Here is a 20583-nt window from a genome sequence, read left to right on the forward strand (position 1 = left end):
AGTTTTCTTACCTCTAATTATATTGTAACACACAAGAAAACTGCCAAGGTAGAGAGGCTCACTCTGTGTCCTGTGCAAGTACAAATACCGGCTAAGATAAACTAATTTCCCTTTATCTCTCTATCTTTCTTTCCTATTTTCTCTTTCTCCTTCCTTCCTCTAGTATAGAAACCTTTACTGATTTCAAGGAGAATATTAGTTTTCTTAAGAGTTATACTTTAAGCCCATTATATTAATAAAGTCATAAATTGCTACAGTTTTGTAAGGTCTTTGGATATGTGTGGATAAAGCTTAGGTTTGGCTGGAGACTACCTTTCAGTAGAGGTTTAGCTATACCTAAAACTGATTTTTATTTATTTATTTCTTCTCAATTTCAAAATGTTTTACTGTAATCGTTGAATGCTGTCAGTATCTCCCCCAATGGCTAATTCAACAGTTCAATGTTTTGAGCATTTTTAAGAAAGACAATGGTATAATAGACAAATGTGGCTGATAGAGATGTCATACAGTTGATGTGATTCTTATTGATAATATATTTCTTATTCTATCAAGTTCTCTTTTCTTGTTTTCATCCATACTTTCCTCAACACTTTTTTTCCCCTAAAATTAAAAAAAAAAAATTAGGTGACAGTAGGAAGAAAAGCTAGTGGTTGCATTTAGCGCCTTGTGCAGATCCCTTTCAGCAGACTAGTTAATCTGTCTACTGTAGGCTGAGCTGCTACTGGCTCAAAATAGCTTTTCTTTTCCTGAAAAATCACCCCAGGAATTGCTCTAGGTCAAAGGCTCTCATCTTTTAGGGGACATCAGAATATTCTGGAAGGAATGTAAAAACAGATGGCTGAGCCCCATCCCACTTCCAGATCTTGAGTGAGGAATTAAAATTTGCATTTCCAACATGCTTTTGGGTCTGGTCAGAGGTGCTAGGCTTAAGAAAAAGTTGCTCCCTGGGTCTCTTTGTATTCCTGCAATGGAATGGCCCAAGGGGTAAAAATTTAGGACAATTCTTGGGTGATATTTTTGCTCTAACGGCAGCCTTCTCTTTGGAGAAAACCAAAGAAAGTCTTTCTCTGGGGCCACAGTCTTGCTCAACTCTTTTTCTTTCACTGTACTGCTTCCTTCACTTTCTTAAAGGACGTCCCCCAAACCTACTGTACTATTATATCACTTACTAGAAGCCCAGACCCAGGCTCTGTTTCTAGTAATTGAACCTAAAGAAGACTAACAGAATTAATTTTCTTCAAAGTAATGAAATAACGTTTATAATCATTGTCTTGATTCCATGTTAGTATTCTTACCTTGATTTGTTAAATTGAGACCTGAGTGTAAATTCACTGTTGTTTGAGGATCCGTGCTGAGATATTAAGGCTTTCCCCATGGCTCAGCGGTGAAGAATCCGCCTGCAGGGCAGGGGACACAGGAGATGCTGGTTTGATCCCTGGGTCGGGAAGATCCCCTGGAGAAGAGAATGGCAACCCACTCTGGTTTTCTTGCCTGGAGAATCACATGGACAGTGGAGCCTTGGCAGGGTATGGTCCATGGGGTCTCAAAAGAGTTGGACATGATTAAAGCGACTTAACACACATGCACATACTTGATGTTGAACATACCTTCTAGCAGTACCTCTAAGAATTTAGAAATATAGAATAATTAATGGAGAATAGAAAAAGTATCTTATTTAGAATAGTCTACCTGCATTATATAATTACTGTGCAAATCATGTACTACTGACAATTTTTTATATTTTCCTTTTCAATGTTCAAATATTTATGTCTCTTCTGTATTTTGTTTTTATTCTGGTAATTTTTTGGCAGCAATGATATCACGCTATTCATCTAACAGGTAAGCATTTAGGCTTAATTTAAATAAATTAGCATGCAGTGTGGTCCTCTCGTTCTTGTTTTCAGTCAGCTTCTCAAGGAAAGTGGAAGGAATCATTTTGAGAGATCAATGAGAAATTTCTATTAAATAACTTTAATAAACATAAGGCTTAGTTAATTATAGGAGGGAGGGAATTGCTTACCATGTGGTTACATTCCTATCCACAAATGTACATACTCTTGGCTTTCATAACTCTAAAGGAACAAGAAATAGATAAATACACACAAACACTCATCCATGTTTTACATGGGTATGTGACCATGTGAGTTACAGATTAAGAAATGCTGTTGTAAAATAAAAAATCACATTCCATACAGGGAAAATATGAATTTAACTATAATATTGCTAGTGAACATATGAGGAATTATTTAGAGGTAGAAAAACTCTTGTTCATTAATCATTTATGATAGACACTGATCAATTATTTTTTCACATAGGATTCTAATTTAGCAGAATTTTATTTAGTCTAATTTAAACATCTCAGTACAAGAAGTGAAAAAAAACTCAAATGGCTTATAGAAAGGAAAACAGAACTGTTCACCAAATATGCCACCAATAAAAGAGAGGGTGTGTATGGTTATATTGAGTTTAAATTCTGCTTTTCTAAAGGAAGCTAAATTTTGTTTTTTATGTAACTGAAAATATGACACATTTTGAATTTAAAAAGACAGCAGAGTCTATCAGAACTTAAGTGCCATAAACTAATTTTTAAAGATTTTATTCATTAAGGATGCTTTCTCTTAGTTTTCTTATTCTCAAATCAGCTTTTCAACCTCTGAGATCAGCCTACTGCTGCTGCTGCTGCTGCTAAGTCACTTCAGTTGTGTCTGACTCTGTGTGACCCCATAGACAGCAGCCCACCAGGCTCCCCCGTCCCTGGGATTCTCCAGGCAAAAATACTGGAGTGGGTTGCCATTTCCTTCTCCAATGGATGAAAGTGAAAAGTGAAAGTGTCGCTCAGTCGTGTTCGACTCTTAGCTACCCCATAGACTGCAGCCTCCCAGGCTCCTCCGTCCATGGGATTTTCCAGGCAAGAGTACTGGAGTGGGGTGCCGTTGCCTTCTCCGCTGAGATCAGCCTAGGTATTTTCAAATACCAGTTCTAACATGCATTGCCTCTTTAAATATGACTATGTTACATAACTTTGCAATGTCTTGGGGTTCAAAACTGTGAAATAGGAAATAGATTACTGACCTCATAATTGCTGTGATAATTAACTAAATTTATATCTGTGGAGAGTAATAACAGTGAGTGCCTGTCACATAACTCAGCAAATGTTTATGCATTTGTTATTATTGTCCCTAAGTACCTATAGTCCAGGGTTTTTTGTTTTTAAATGCCATCAAAAGCATTTATTTCAAATTTAAATACATTTGCTTTTTGGGAGATAAAACCTCTAACTCCTGCAAAAATTGTCAAACAAACCACATTTCATCTTGTCACTTATAACACAGTTTAAGAAAAGAAATACAAAAGATGTATTTAGGAATTAAAATTACTATACCAGTGTTTTAGACTAAATAAGAAGTTGGAAGTACTTTTATAAACCATAAGCCCCAAAATATTGATGATGACATTATTTTTATCTATGCTTCTGTGCTCTGTTCTGATGCTGGGAAGGATTGAAAGCAGAGGAGAGGGGGTTGACAGAGGAATAGATGGCTGGATAGCATCACTGACTCAATGGACATGAGTTTGAGCAAACTCTGGAAAATAGTGAAGGACAAAAAAATATGGCATGCTGCAGTCCATGGAGTTGCAGGGTCAGACACAACTTAGAGACTGAACAACAACCCTCCACTCTAATAGTCATTTTAATAGTGGAAATTTTCATTAATATATATGAAACTTTGGATAATTCATAAATTAATATATTAATAATAGATTTATTTTCCATCAAATTTAAACTCAATTTTTGGTGTGTTTATTATGTAAACAAAATAGAGCCCTCAATCTTGGAGCTAAATTCTGGTGAGGAGAATGCAGACAATAAAAATAAATGTCTAACAAATAAAATGTTAGACACTGTTATGTGCTATTAAATAAAGGAGTAGAGTAATGTAATAAAGAATAACATGGGGAAAGAGGTATTGTGTTGGCCATGGTGATGGGATAAGGCTTTCTGGAGACCTGAAAGATGAGAAGCTCAGCTTGCATGGATCTAGTACTAAAAAGCACAGTCCAGAGATGAAGAAATCACAGGATAAAATACCTTAGCATATTTAAGAGATACAATAAAGGCCAGTGGAGATGAAATGTAATGACTGCTTGGAAGAAAGGAGAGAAAAGTGACCAGAGATGCAGGCATCAGCCAGAATATGTAGTACCTTGCAGAACAGAATTTAAGTTGATATATTTATTCTGGTTGCAGTGGTAAGCCACTGGAGAGTCCTAAGAGGAGGATTGTGTCCTGAGATTTATGGTATCCATAGCTACAAACAGCAGAATATCAGAAATCCTGAGAGCCCAGCTTATTAAAGTCCTATCTGTCAAACTGTAATATATTTATCATTTTAATGGGCACTAATCATATTTTGACGATATTATATATTCAGAAGTTATCTTGTAAATCATTGGGTTTTCATATCACTGACAACATTTGGACTCAGAGGTACAGGTGTAGGGAATACAACTTTGGTAAAGGAATCACCCTGCATGTCTCTAATCAGCCACTGTTCTTAATTATCTGAGCAGCTATTCACACAGGTATCTTCATGTTGCTTCTCTCGCGAGGCTTGCAAGCCTCAGTGGAAACTTGTTGTGTTTATTAAGTAGTAAATTAACATCACAGTGCTTCAAGCAAAAATATATGTTTTTAAATTTCTGTTACAATTTCAGCCTGCCCACCTGCCTTGGCTGCTGAATCCTCCGACAGTGAAGCCAACTTACAAAACCGAATGCTGACATAGGTTTGTCAGCTTGGCAAATCACTTTATTTTTCTTCCCTTGTTTAGTAGAAATAATAGGTTATTTTCTTATAGTATAACAATCGAAGAAAAAAATGTAGCAGAAATGGTACAGACACTTAATCCTAGAATATTTTATATAGGCTACACTAGATCATCTCCTTTCATAACAAGAAAAGCCATTACTACTTCGATGCTTTAAAGTTTCATTGAATATACTTTCTGAGAGACATTAAATTGCAGTAGAAAGCAATCTCAAAGGGCCTATTTGATAAGCTTTAACTGGATAACAACACTCAGATCCTTACACTGATACTATACAGAGGAAGAAACTGTCATTACAAAAGACGTGAATGTTCGTAGTAATCCAAGTATCATCCGGTGAGTCACTTTCCAGAATAGGAAAAATGACTGGTTAGAGTAGAAAGGAAAGGAGGGAAGAGTATTTCTTCTGTTCCTTTTATATTGGGAGACAAGCAGGGCAAATTTCCCTAAAGATATTTTCCCTTTAACAATTATAAATATGACTTTTATTACAAATTCACTTTGTAATCAAAGAAAGGGTAATATTTTTAGATGTAATTCATTGTCCTTAACCACAAACAGAGATAAAAATCAGTCATGACATATTGCTTCAATTGGTGTGTCGCAAGAATAATTAACTACTGCTTATTTTCTGGTATTCATTTTTGTGTACAGGGACCTTAGCCAATGGTCCATACTTCTTTTTACATTAGAACACAGAAATGAACGTCTGCCTTTCTGCCATATTTAGAAGCAAGAAATAATGATGTTTCTATAAACCATGCTGCACATACGAACTATAAACTCGATGGCTAACTCAAAATAATGATAACTGATTAAATGCAGTTATGTCTCAGCTTACAAGTGCATGTGACTATTGAATTATAAAAAAATTAGGATTCTGGGTTTATTTTATATGTTCAGGTATATTTAATTTGTTAACATCACAAAAGAGTTGTAAGAAAATAAGTAATTTTGGGCCACACTTGGCTTTCATACTAGATTTCAGAGTTTTAAACCACTGCACCTTTTATTGACTTAATGGTATTTCATTTATGTTACATGGCTATAGGAAGGTTTTTGCTTTACTTTTCTTAGGCTAAATTGCTGTATGGAAATAAAACTCAATATGACGTATTAAATCTCTTTCCTTGGAAATGAAACATGTGGATTGGTCCTCTCTTTGTTTGAGAAGGAAGAAAGCTGCCATGGAAACTATAATACCATAAAAGCTATGAGAGAAGGAAATGTCCTAACATTGAGACTTGCTCATATTATTCATTCTATACAACTTGGTGAATGGAATTTTAGGAAAAATGAAAGTTTATGCCTGGAAGGTTTGTTACTTATTGAGTACCACTACACAAATATCTGTTCCTATACAGTTGTACATGAGAAAATAATCTTGAAAAGCAAAACTGAAATATAGTTTTGTGCAAAACGTATGTGAGTGAACTCTCATTAAAATATATTTTTGGGTAAAAATTGTTTCTAAGGTTGTATAGGAACTGAACTTTGAACTTTTTAAATAAAGAAATCAAATGAAAGCAGGCATATACTTACACAGTGCCATTTGATTAAATATAACGTTGCTTTTTTATCACCTTTCTCTCATTGATGTTTTTATCATTACTCTTCTATGTAGTAACACTGGAAACTTTCTATTAATGAATGTCCTATGTACATATAATATTAATTTGAGATAATCTTGATTTGGTACAATGTTAATAATGTATCGTGAAAACTGGCCATTTTGCCTGTCCTTAAGAAAACAAACTAAAATGATGGTGTCACTTGTGACAACATTTAGTTGTTTTTTATTGATTTTTATTTTTATGTTTGAAAGGTTGAAGAGTCTTAAGAAAAATATCATGTACATTATTTTTTCTAATCATGCATAGATTTCTTAAGATTAAGATTTAAGCAGTATTGTAGCACAAACTTTCCAATCCCAAAGAAGGGACACGCCGGAGAATGTCCCAAGTATTGTACAATTGAACTCATTTCAGAGGCTAGCAAGCTTATATTCAAAATCCTTCAAGCTAGGCTTCAGCAGCATGTGAATTGACAACTTACAGATGTACAAGCTGTATTTAGAAAAGGCAGAGGAACCAGAGATCAAAGTGCCAACATCCGTTGGATCACGGAGAAAGCAAGGGAATTTCAGAAAAACATTTGCTACTTCTTCACAGACTATGCTAAAGCCTTTTACTGTATTTGCTGATGTGTTCAGTCGTGGCCAGCTCTTTGTGACCCCATGGACTATAGCTCACCAGGTTCCTCTGTCCATGGAATTTTCCAGGCACGAATACTGGAGTGGGTTGCCATTTCCTTCTCCATTGACTGTATGGATCACAACAAACTGTGGAAAATGCTTAAAGAGATGGGAGTAACAGACCACCTTAACTGTCTCCTGAGAAACCTGTATGTGGGTCAAAAAGCAACAGTTAGAACCAGACAGGGAACAACAGACTGGCTCAACATTGGGAAAGGAGTACAAACAAGGCTGTATATTGTCACCTTGCTTATGTAACTTCTATGCAGAGTACATCATGCAAAATGCTGGGCGAGGTGATGACCAAGCTGGAATCAAGATGGCCGGGAGAAATATTAATAACCTCAGATATGCAGATGATGCTACTTTAAAGGCAGAAAGTGAAGAGGAAATAAAGCGCCTCTTGATGAGGGTGAAAAAGCTGGCTTAAAATTCAACATTCAAAAAACTAAGTTCATGGCATCCCATCTGATTATTTCATAGCAGGTAGAAGGGGAAACAGTGGAAGCAGTGACAGATTTTATGTTCTTGGACTCCAAAATGACTGCAGGTGGTGACGGCAGCCATGAAATTAAAAGACACTTGCTACTTGGAAAGAAAGCTCTGACAAACCTGTGCAGTGTATTAAAAAGCAGAGATAGCACTTTGCCAACAAGGGTCCGTATAGTCAAAGCTATGGTTTTTGCAGTAGTCGTGTGTGTATGTGAGACCATAAAGAAGGGTGAGCGCCAAAGAATTAATGCTTTCAAACCAGTCCATCCTAAAGAAAATTAACCCTGAATATTCATTGGAAGGGCTGATGTCAAAGTAGAAGCTCCAATACTTTGGCCACCTGATGCAAAGAGTGGAATCACTGGGAAAGACCCTGATGCTGGGAAAGATTGAACACAAAAGGAGAAGGGGGTGGCAGAGGATGAAATGTTTGGATGGCATCACTGACTCAGTGGATATGAATATGAGCAAACTCCGGAAGATAGCAGAGAACAGGAAAGCCTCTCTCCTCTCCGTCTTCTTCTTTTCCTATCCTTCTTTCTGTTATTCCTCCTCCTTTTTCTTCCTCTATCTTTAATTTTTAAAAACTGCAAAAGAAGTTACAAAGAAATGTACGGGAAAGACCTTTTTGGCTCAATGACCCTACCTCTACCAGTTGATATCTTACATGACTGCAGTTAAATATCAAACCAAGGAATTTGCTACTACTAAAATTCACAGAGAAGAATGTTTCATTTTATAAGGTGAAACTAGAACATTCTTTACACCATATACAAGAATAAACTCAAAATTAGTACTGTAAATCTCCAAGAGGAAAACATTGGCAGTACATTCTTTGAAATAAAATGCAGCAACATTTTCTTTTGAATCTGTATCCTAAAGTAAAGGAAACTAAAAAAAATAATAAATGATACCTAATTAAACTTACAAGCTTTTATCCAGCAAAGGAACCCACTGAAAAAATGAAAATGCAATCTGCTGACTAGGAGAAAATATTTGCAAATGCTAGGACCTATAAATGTTAATATTTAACATATATAAACAACACATACAGTTCAACATCAAAGGAAGACAATTATTTAAAAAATGGACAGAAGAACTGAATATACATTTTCCAAAGAGGAAATGAAAATGGCCAACAGACATGGAAAAAAGGCTCAACTCCAATAATCATCAGGGAAATGCAAGTCAAAACTACAATGAGATCTCATCTCATGCCTGCCAGGATAACTATCTTCAAAATGAACACAAATAACAAATGTTGATGAGACTATGGAGAAAAGGAAACACTTTTATACTGTTGGGAACCATTATATGCCATGGGAAACATCTTACAGGTTTCTCAAAGAACTAAAAATAGAACCATGTGACCCAGAGCTTCCATTCCTGGGTATATATCCAAAAGAAACAAAAACTTTAATCTGAAAAGATACATGCACCCCCGTGTTCAAAACAGCATTATTTACAATTGCCAAGATATGAAAGCAACCATAATGTCTATCAATAAATGAATAAAGATTGTTTGTATAATGGCACCCCACTCCAGTACTCTTGCCTGGAAAATCCCATGGGTGGAGGAGCCTGGTGGGCTGCAGTCCATGGGGTCGATAAGAGTTGGACACGACTGAGCAACTTCACTTTCACTTTTTCACTTTCATGCATTGGAGAAGGAAATGGCAACCCACTCCTGTGTTCTTGCCTGGAGAATCGCAGGGACGGGGGTGCCAAGTGGGCTGACGTCTATGGTGTCACACAGAGTCGGACACGACTGAAGTGACTTAGCAGCAGCATATATATAGTCACCAGGGAAGGTCATTGTATACATATATACACACACACACACACACACACACAAGCACACATACATGTACACACAGCCATTGAAGAATCAAATTTTGTTATTTGCAGCAACACAGATGGACTTGGAGAGTATTGCTGAGTGAAATAGACAGAGAAAGACAAATACTGTACAATATCACTTATATGTGGAATCTGAAAAATACAATGAACTAGTGGATATAACAAAAAGAAGCAGCCTCAGAAATATAGAGAGCAAACTAGAGGTTGCCAGTGGGGACAGGTGGAGAGGGTCAATAGATGGGTGGGGTGAGTGCGAGACACAAACTGCTGGTTTTATGGCTCAAAGATGTATTGTACAACATGGGAAATAGTTTGTAATAACTGTAAATGGGAATTAATTTTAGAGTTGTTTTTAAAACAGTCATTAAAATGGGATGAAACTTTTAAAAAATAAGACACCAGAAATAAGCTAAGTTTGTTATAGGCATAAACAAGAAGCTGTATCAGTATAGAAGAGGTACCCAATGAAGCTTGAGAGGAATTGCAAACACCATGATGTTGGAGAGGAGGCAACACTAAATTTTAGAGAAAAAGGAAGCCTTGGACAGGCATAGAAGACTAGACGTGCGTGTATGTGTGGTGGTGCTTACAGACAGCAGATAAAGCAAAAGGAGCAACTCTAAAGACAAAGGGTCATGCCTCTTTTGCCTCTAAAAAAGAGAAATGTCTCTCAACTAATAGAAAGCATAAGACACTTAAATTCTTTAGCTCTGGAATATCAAAGTAAAATTAAGGTATCAGAAACCCTGGGCTGAGTGATAAATTAGCTAATAGAGTCCCTACATTGGTGGGAAGGGATAAAAGATCCTTGATAAATATAAAAGCACTGTGCAAATATGAGATTATTATTATTACTGCTGCTGCTGCTAAGTCACACCACCTTGTAAATACCACCATCCCCAGCCCAAAGGCATCTTCCACAACTCATTCTTTCTTTTTTTAGACAGTACACTGGTGATGAACTTGGTATATAAAAATATCTAAATATGCCACAAGAGTGAGAAGATTATTTTTATTGTTTAAATATAAATATTGATTAAAGTTTCATTAGGCTCTGTCTTACAAATGGAACTCTCAATAACTAAAATTTTTAATCTGATGTACATGTGTTGTTATATAAGGTTGTTAATGATTTTCAAGAATAAATATCTCCAATTTTCTGAGTCCATATCAAATATTCAGATTCATATGGTAAAACCACCAGGCACTTGGTACCATTTCCCAACCTCTATGTGTGCTGATTTGAAGAAAGTGAAAGTGAAAATATCAGTTGCCCAGTCACGTCCGACTCTTTGTGACCCCATGGACTGTAGCCTACCAGATTCCTCTGTCCATAGGATTCTCCAGGCAAGAATACTGGAGTGGGTTGCCATGCCCTCCTCCAAGGGATCTTCCAGACACAGGGATCAAACCCGGGTCTCCCACTTTGCATGCAGATTCTTTACCATTTGAGTTACCCGGGAAGCCCAAATAATTATAAATAAAGTAAAAGTAAAGATAATTGAATAAAGAATCTGAAATCTGAACTGAAGTTGAGTGTTAGTCACCAGGATTCAAAGAGATCCCTTAGTGTTCATTGGGTAAACCATATAATCCTTCCCAAAGATCTGAAATCAACTAGTTAGGTTTAATATTGAAAGAAATTATCCATTTTGTTTGAAAACTGTTCCTCTGTCATTAAAATTTACCTACAGTGATACTGAGCTCCAATTCCACCTTGAGAGGCAGTATATTGGCCTCAGATACAAAACTGAAAAACTTGACCTAAGAGAACTGCTGAAAAAAGGAAAATATAAATTTGGTGTATAGCATGGTATATTATTAAAAGTGGAGCACTCTGATTAGCATATTTTACCTCCCATGACCATCTCATTAGACTTTATCATTGAGGTTTATTTATTTATTTTGCTCCAAATCTACCTGTTACTTTTTGTAAATGTGCATGTACACACACACACACAAACACACACATATATATATATATATAGAACATTAAAGAGGCAATTAATTTTCCCAGCTGAAAATCGATTAAGATACAAAATATCCCAGGAATTTTATTCTTTGTCTATATCTTTAAAACACACTTTATTTAAAGTATACTGAGATTTTAACTTATCTGATTAATACACAATGAAGTCAGTGTTCTGGCAGGATAAATATACTTAGTAGCTCAATATAATTCTTTTGATGTGGAAAATAAAACTTTGGAAAAGTGAGACAAAGTAGATATGAACATATTATCAACTTAATATAATAGGTTTACTAAATTATGTTGTATGACAATAGCCATGCTTAATTAACTAAATCTAATGTATGAATTTCTAGGAAAAATACCAAGAGCAGTTTTCCTTATATCTATGCTATATTTAGACAAGTCTATTTGTTAATATTTGATAAAGTATACCTATCTTAAATTAACTATATCATGCCCTAAAGCATTTTTTGTCTTGAAAACAGTACATTCTACTTAAAATAAAACTCAATAATAAAATCAAATGTATTTAAATATTGCCTTTCCAATTCCCTCAGTTTCCTCATTTGTAAAATCAAAATAACAATTTTACATATCTCATATAATTGTTTAATGTTAAAATATACTAATAAATGCAAAAAGGTACAACTATATTTGGGGCATTTATGAATATTCAATATTTAGCCAATAGAATCTCAGTAATCTAAGTAGTGTTTTTGATCATGTATAGATAAATATTTTAAAAGATGTATTGATAAAATTATTGCAATTTGCAACAGGAAAAGTAAATTAATGTCAAAATAAGTTTATGCAATATTTTCCCAATCTTTCTACATACATTTCTTTGCATCTATATAATTTATGTGTATTTTATTCCATCAATTTATTTTGTTAATAGAACCAGTCAGAATGGCTGCGATCCAAAAGTCTACAATTAATAAATGCTGGAGAGGGTGTGGAGAAAAGGGAACCCTCTTACACTGTTGGTGGGAATGCAAACTAGTACAGCCACTATGGAGAACAGTGTGGAGATTCCTTAAAAAACTGGAAATAGACCTGCCTTATGATCCAGCAATCCCACTGCTGGGCATACACACTGAGGAAACCAGAAGGGAAAGAGACACGTGTACCCCAATGTTCATCGCAGCACTGTTTATAATAGCCAGGACATGGAAGCAACCTAGATGTCCATCAGCAGATGAATGGATACGAAAGCTGGGGTACATATACACAATGGAGTATTACTCAGCCATTGAAAAGAATACATTTGAATCAGTTCTAATGAGGTGGATGAAACTGGAGCCTATTATACAGAGTGAAGTAAGCCAGAAAGAAAAACACCAATACAGTATACTAACGCATATATATGGAATTTAGAAAGATGGTAACAATAACCCTGTGTATGAGACAGCAAAAGAGACACTGATGTATAGAATAGTCTTATGGACTCTGTGGGAGAGGGAGAGGGTGGGAAGATTTGGGAGAATGGCATTGAAACATGTAAAATATCATGTATGAAACGAGTTGCCAGTCCAGGTTCGATGCACGATACTGGATGCTTGGGGCTGGTGCACTGGGACGACCCAGAGGGAGGGTATGGGGAGGGAGGAGGGAGGAGGGCTCAGGATGGGGAACACATGTATACCTGTGGCGGATTCATTTTGATATTTGGCAAAACTAATACAATTATGTAAATTTTAAAAATAAAATAAAAATTTTTTTTAATTTTTTTTAAAAAAGAAAAGAAATAGTAATGGACATATTATGGATAAAGTATTTTTAATCAATCTCAAATAAAAAGCTTTGAGGAATAGAAGGTCACAGGAGATGGTCATTTTCACACTAAGAATGAGAAATTACTCAAGCTGCAAAATTATGATCTTGCAAAATTTAGTATAAAATCAGTGCTTCTCTTTCACACTTACAAGCAAACACAAATAAAAGGAAATACATTCCAGACAGCCTCAGGTTCTATTCAGGAGAGAATAGACTCAAACTAATCTCATCCCTGGTAGAATTTCTTAGGAGGAGGAAACCATAGAAGTGGTTCAAGAGATACTGCTTAAATTTTAGCAATCATTTAATAGTGACATGTAGGCTGGTGTGAAGAATTCATTATCCCCCAAAAACTAAACTGCATTTACATGTATTCCTTTAATTGGTGTTCTTCATTATATTTGGTGGTAGTGAAGGAGACAGTACTGAGAGAAAAACCTCTACAACCCTCTAATTCTGCAGTTACTAAAAAAATAAAAAGCCTCTAGTCTTTCAGGGTAAGAGAGCAGAGACAAACATCTCGGACACACTAGGCTTCGACTTCAGAATACTGAGGGGTTGGCAAGTGAAATAAGAGATATATTCCTAGAGAATGCTGTTCACCTTGAACTCGTTCAATGTTGTGTGTCAGTCATATCTCAATAAATCTGGGGGGAAAAAGAACCCCACACAGCATAAGGCTGGAGCACTGCAGAAGCTAAGAAGGGGTAAGTCGGCTGGATGAGGTTTACTGAGACACAGAGAACGGAGGGCAGAGCTAGAGTTCAAAAACAGCCACAGAAAGCCAAAAATCTGGACGAGAAACTGTAAAGAGTCATGAGATTTTCCACATATTTGTAAAAATTAAACTGTGAAACAAGGAAGGTTTTGGAATCTCCTCAGTGTTCAGATCTTTGGTCCAAGTTCTACCCCAAAATGTTAAAAAAAAAAAAAAAAAAAGCCACGATCTGAACCATATTAGGTAGTATTAGTCACTCAGCCATGTCCAGCTCTTTGCAACCTGGTGGACTGTAGTTTGCCAGGCTCCTCTGTCCATGGACTTTTCCAGGAAAGCATGCTGCAGTGGGAAACATATTAAGCTTGCAACAAAACTCAGACCCAGAATAAGTACAGGCTGAATGGATTCAGCCCCATTGTTTTGTAATAACAGGGAAGAAATCTGCTCTTTTCTTGATACTAACATTATTTACTTAAGTCTCCATCGTGATTTTATGTAAAACTTTCAGTAGAAAATCAAAGATTATAAAATACGTTTAGAAAATCAAGAAAACATAACCCAAGTTCAAGAGTGAAAATGGTCAATAGAATCAGTCTGAGATGCTCCACATATTAGACTTATATCAGAAAAGGACTTTTGAATCATTTTGTATGAATAATAAAATTATGTATTTGAAAAATGCAAAAACATGTGGGCTACATTCCATGGGGTCGCAAAGGCTTGGATACAACTTGGCCACATACACACACACACACGGGAAAAATAAACAACTTCAACCACCACCAAATTCCTTAAACAGAATTAATTTGAGGTAGACCATAGAAGGAACCACAGCACCCACATCCATAAATATCTGGAAAAACAGATTGCAAAAAATCATGGGAACTTAGCCTAGGAAAAGTTTCTGAGACTTCTTGACATATGCATCTACTACAAAATGAAAAATAAATAAATAAATTGGACTTTATCAAATTAAAAATGTCTGCTCACTAACAGTCACCATAAAAACATTGGGTTGGCAGACTACAATTGGAAACACAATGCATATGATGAAGAATGTGTCTATAAAATATATATAAAGCACTTCTACATATAAGTGAGAAATAAATAATAAATCATCTAGAAGATATTCAGATAAGCAAAGACATTAAGAAGAGGTGGCAAGAATACACAGGAGAACTATAGAAAAAAGAACTAATGTTACAGATAACCATGATGATGTGATCACTCACCTTGAGCCAGACATCCTAGAATGTGAAGTCAAGTCAAGTCAAGTCAAGTGGGCCTTAGGCAGAATCACTACAAACAAAGCTAGTGGAGATGATGGAATTCCTGTTGAGCTATTTCACGTCCTAAAAGATGATGCAGTGAAAGTGCTGCACTCAATATGCCAGCAAATTTTGAAAACTCAGCAGTGGCCACAGGACTGGAAAAGATCAGTTTTAATTCCAGTTCCAAAGAAAGGTAATGCCAAAGAATGCTCAAACTACCGCACAGTTGCACTCATCTCACATGCTAGTAAAGTAATGCTCAAAATTCTCCAAGCCAGGCTTTAACAGTACATGAACTGAGAACTTCCTGGTGTTCAAGCTTGATTTAGATAAGGCGGAGGACAAGAGATCAAATTGCCAACACCTACTGTATCATAGAAAAAGCAAGAGAATTCCAGAAAAGCATCTACTTCTGCTTCATTGACTACACTAAAGCCTTTGACGGTGTAGATCACAACAAACTGAAAAATTATTAAAGAGATAGGCATACCAGGCCATCTTACCTGCCTCCTGAGAACCTGTATGTAGGTCAAGAAACAACAGTTAGAACCAGACATGGAACAACGGACTGGTTCCAAATTGAGAAAGGAGTATGTCGAGGCTATATGTTGTCACCCTGCTTATTTAACTTATATGCAGAGTACATCATGTGAAATGCCAGGCTGGATGAAGCACAAGCTGGAATCAAGACTGCTGGGAGAAGTATAAATAACCTCAGATATGCAGATGATGCCACATTAATGGCAGAAAGTAAAGATGAACTAAAGAGCCTCTTGATGAAACTGAAACAGGAGAGTGAAAAAGCGGCTTAAAACTCAACATTCAAAAAACTAAGATCATGGCATCTAGTCCCATCACTTCATGGCAAATAAATGGAAACAATGGAAAGAGTGACAGACTTTATTTTGGGGGGCTACAAAATCACTGCAGATGGTGACTGCAGCCATGAAATGAGAAGTTGCTTGCTCCTTGGAACAAAAGTATGACCAACCTAGACAGCATATTAAAAAGCAGACCAATACAATTTTAAAGTAAAAAATAATAATAATGATAATTAAAAAAATAAACACACACACAAAATAAAAATAAAAAGCAGAGACATTACTTTGCCAACAATGGTCCATCTAGTCAAGGCTATGGCTTTTCCATTGGTCATGTATGGATGTGAGAGTTGGACTATAAAGATAGCTGAGTGCCGAAAAATTGATGCTTTTGAACTGTGGTGTTGGAGAAGACTCTTAAGGGTCCCTTGGACTACAAGGTGATGAAACCAGTCCATCCTAAAGGAAATCAGTCCTGAATATTCCTTGGAAGGACTGATGTTGAGTTGAAGCTCCAATACTTTGGCCACCTGATGCGAAGAGCTGACTCATTAGAAAAGACCCTAAAGCTGGGAACAACTGAAAGCAGGAGGAGAAGGGGACGACAGAAGATGAGATGGTTGGATGGCCTCACTGACTCAATGGATATGAATTTGAGACAGGGAAGCCTGGCATGCTGTAGACCATGGTGTTGCAAAGAGTCAGACATGACTGAGTGACTGAACAAATAATATATTAAAATTGAATTAATTAATTCAACTAAGCATGGCCAAAACTTTAACGGACACAAATAAAATGCAACAGTTTTGTTTTTTTTTTTTTAAGATGATCCTAGTTAAGATACCGAAAATATACTGCCTTATACCCAATAGACTGGCTAAATTTTCAAAACTATACATTGACAGCACCAAATGTTGGTATGAAGTTAAAAATACATCTAACCTGTGGAATTATGTTAATAGATACTCTACCACCACCAATAGAATGTATGTCCACAAAAAGACTCCTACAAAAACTTTATTCACAACCTTGCTCATAGTAACCAAAACCGGAAACTATTCACATGTCTATCAGCAAGAGAATAGGTAAAAATATTGTGGACTATACATACATTGTAATACTACTCAGTATTAAAAATGTAATAATAATGAACTCCCAATACATGAAATAGCAACATGATTGAATCTCCAACACTTTATGTTGAGTGAAAGTAGCTAGAATGAAAAAAGTATGTATGATATAATTCTATTTATAAAGTATAAGAACAGCCAGAATCTATCAATAGCATTAGGAATGAGAGTATAATTTGGGGGCTGGGACAGAGAATTTGTTGGAAAACTACATGAGGCAAGGTTTTAGAGCGATGGAAATTTTTGGATCTTGTTTTGGATGGTGGTGCTATAACTATGCAAAATTTGCAAAGCTCTCAAAATGAATTCTTATTTCTGTGCTACTTTATTTTATGATAATGATACATCATTATACACACACACATATATGTGTGTGTCTCACATTTGGAAATCACACCATGTTAAAATATATAATGTTTTAATTATAATTTATACAATATTGCTAACCTTTCAATTTCTTTCTTATATAAATATTTTCCTCAACCAAGAAGGCTTCCCTGGTGACTCAGATGGTAAAGAATCTGCCTACAGTGCAGGAGACTCAGGTTCAAACCCTGGGTCAGGAAAATCCCCTGGAGAAAGCAATGGCAACCCACTCCAGTATTCTTGCCTGGAGAATTCCATGGATAGAGAAGCCTGGTGGGCTACAGTCCATGGGGTCGCAAAGAGTCAGACACGTCTGAGCGACTAAAACTTTCACACTTTGAACCAAGAAAGCAATTTTCTCTAAGCCTCATGGATGTATGAATATTTTAAATTTAACTTATTCTTTTCTCATTGTAATTGTTGCAAGAAACAGGAGAGACATGAGTAACTGAAAATGGGTGAATTTTATCACTGTTAACTAAAAAGAGAAATAGTAGGGTAAAACGGTAAAATAGTTTCTTCATATTTAAGCAATTATTGTTCTCTTTCTTATTGCATCTGTTTTGATATTTTAATAATACGTATATCAATATTTGCATTAGTTATTTTGTACAAGGTAGTAAGTCATATGTGCATGCTCAGTCATGTCTGATTCACTGATTCTTCGCAACCCCATGGACTGTATGTAGCCCACCAGGCTCCTCTGTCCATTGGATTTTTCAGACAAGAATACTGGAGTGGGTTGCCCCTGCCTCCTCCAGGGATCTTCCCGACCCAGGGATCAAAACCCCATCTCCTTCAGGTCCTGCATTGGCAAGCAGATTCTTTACCACTGAGCCACTTGGGAAGCCCAGTTAGTCGTATATTTATGATTAAATTATTCTAAAGTTTAATATAAGAAATTTCTAAGATAAACAGATTACCTTAAGGAAAAGCAGTTATTTATTCAATAAACATACAACTATTGATTACCGGTACTCTCTAGGCCCTTGGAAACTCATATCATGACAGGATGAAAGTAAGGAAATAAAAAATATTGAGACAAAATGATTTTAATGCTTGTTTTGCCTTTTTATTTGTGTTTTTAATTATGTTTGCTAAACTATGAATGAAGGAGAATGATTAAGTTCTATATATAGGAAGATAAAATGGAATTCAAGTACATATAAAAGAGATTTGAAAAAAAAATAAATCAGAAGCAAAAAGTTAATAATGTGAGCATATTGTATACTAGTAATATGGGGCATTCAAAAAGCTTACACGTAAAGGCTTCTCTTTTATCTGGAAAGTAAGAGAAAGTAAAATCACCTGGTGTGGTTGAGGCTCTGTAATGAGAACACTTCTTGTATTTCTTTTCCCCAATACACAGTCAATTAAAAAAAAAATCAAAGCTTTCTAAAGGAGACACTGATATCAAGGCTTTAATTCATTGATAACCTATTACACTGTTTAAGAGTAATAATTTTCCTATGCTTATTTCAGAAATAATAGCAGGTAATTATAATCCTTCTACAATGTTGGGTAAAAACTGCTAAGCAACTTATTTGAGATTAGTAAATTCACAGGTATTTTTTTTAAACTATTCGTGAGGAAGGGAACCAACTGGCAGAGTAGGAAACTCCTTGGTTTGTTTCCTCTCAGGACACATGGAAACTACTACACTTTGAGCAACTATCTGTGAGAATGACCTAAAGTCTATCAGAAAGGATTTTCCATAACTAAGGATATAGAGGAAGGCCCACAGTGAAGGAAACAGGTGAGGCCAAGTCATGGTCTAACCAGGATCCGCACCTCAAATGCAGTGATCCACAGCAGAAAGGAAACCGCAGCAGCAGAGGTCCTGCTTAAGGAGAAAGGGCTCAGAAGTCCACATGGAGTTCCCCAGCCTGGGAACCTGCACCAAAAGAAAACCACCAGTGGTTCTAAAAGCCAGCGAGGCGTTACCTCCAGAAAGCCTGGGGGACCCCAAGACTGCTCCTGGAAGGCGAGCTGACTTTTCAGCAGAAAGGTTATAGGTAGAAAGGGAGAGAAATGACATATTTAAATTGCTGACAGGAAAAACTTATAACCAAGAATATTCTACTGTTCAAATTTGTCATTCAGAATTGAAGGAAAGATGAAGACTCTCCCAAACAAAGAACAACAAAAAAGCAGTTCATCATCATTAAATAATCATAGGAGGAATGTTAAATGGAATTCTTTAAACAGAAAAGACAAGATCATAAGTGGGAAGAAAAATTATAAATGAAAAAAACTCACTCATAAAAGGCAAGCCTATGGTAAAGGTAGTCCATCAACCACTACAGAGCTAGTGTGAAAGTTAAAAGACAAAAGTAGTAAAATGTGTCTATATCAGTGATAATTAGTTAAGGAACACACAAAATAAAAATATGTAAAGTTTGACATTGAAAACAAAACGTGAGGTGCAGAGTAAAAATATAGTGCCTATCAATGTGTTCCAACCTATGTGACGATCAGCTTAAACTAGAATGCTATATGCTCAGCTTGTTACATAAGAATCTCAGGGTCACCATAAGCCAAAATCAGTAATCGATCCATAAAAATAAAGAGAAAAGAAAACAAAAATATCACTGAAGAAAGCCATCAATCACAAGGAAAATGAATAAGTGTAAAAGAAAGGAAAATATATACAAAACATTCAGAAAACAATTTTAAAAATTACAATAAGTACATACCTACCAACAATTACTTTAAATGGGAATGGACTGAATGCTTCAATCAAAAGATCATAAGTGGATGACTGGGAAAACTAGGGCTGTCCTATGGAACAATTTACCATGCCAAGCAATGAAATTCTACATTCTAGGACGATGCTATCCCCTTGAAATTTTTTCATATAGAATTCCTACAAAATAGGTTCTCAAAATGTGTAACATGTTGGACTTTTCTGGTGGCTCAGAGGTGAAACAATCCGCCTGCCAATACAAGAGACACGGGTTTGATCCCTGATCCGGGAGATCCCACACGCCTACAGCCCAACTAAACTCACCCTCCACGAGGACTAAGCCTGAGCTCTGGAGCCCGGGAGCCACAGCTGCTGAGCCCGTGACCTCAGAGCTCATTCTCCACAGAA

Source organism: Bubalus bubalis, chromosome 9, assembly GCF_019923935.1.
Source record: "Bubalus bubalis isolate 160015118507 breed Murrah chromosome 9, NDDB_SH_1, whole genome shotgun sequence".
NCBI classification, from domain to species: domain Eukaryota; kingdom Metazoa; phylum Chordata; class Mammalia; order Artiodactyla; family Bovidae; genus Bubalus; species Bubalus bubalis.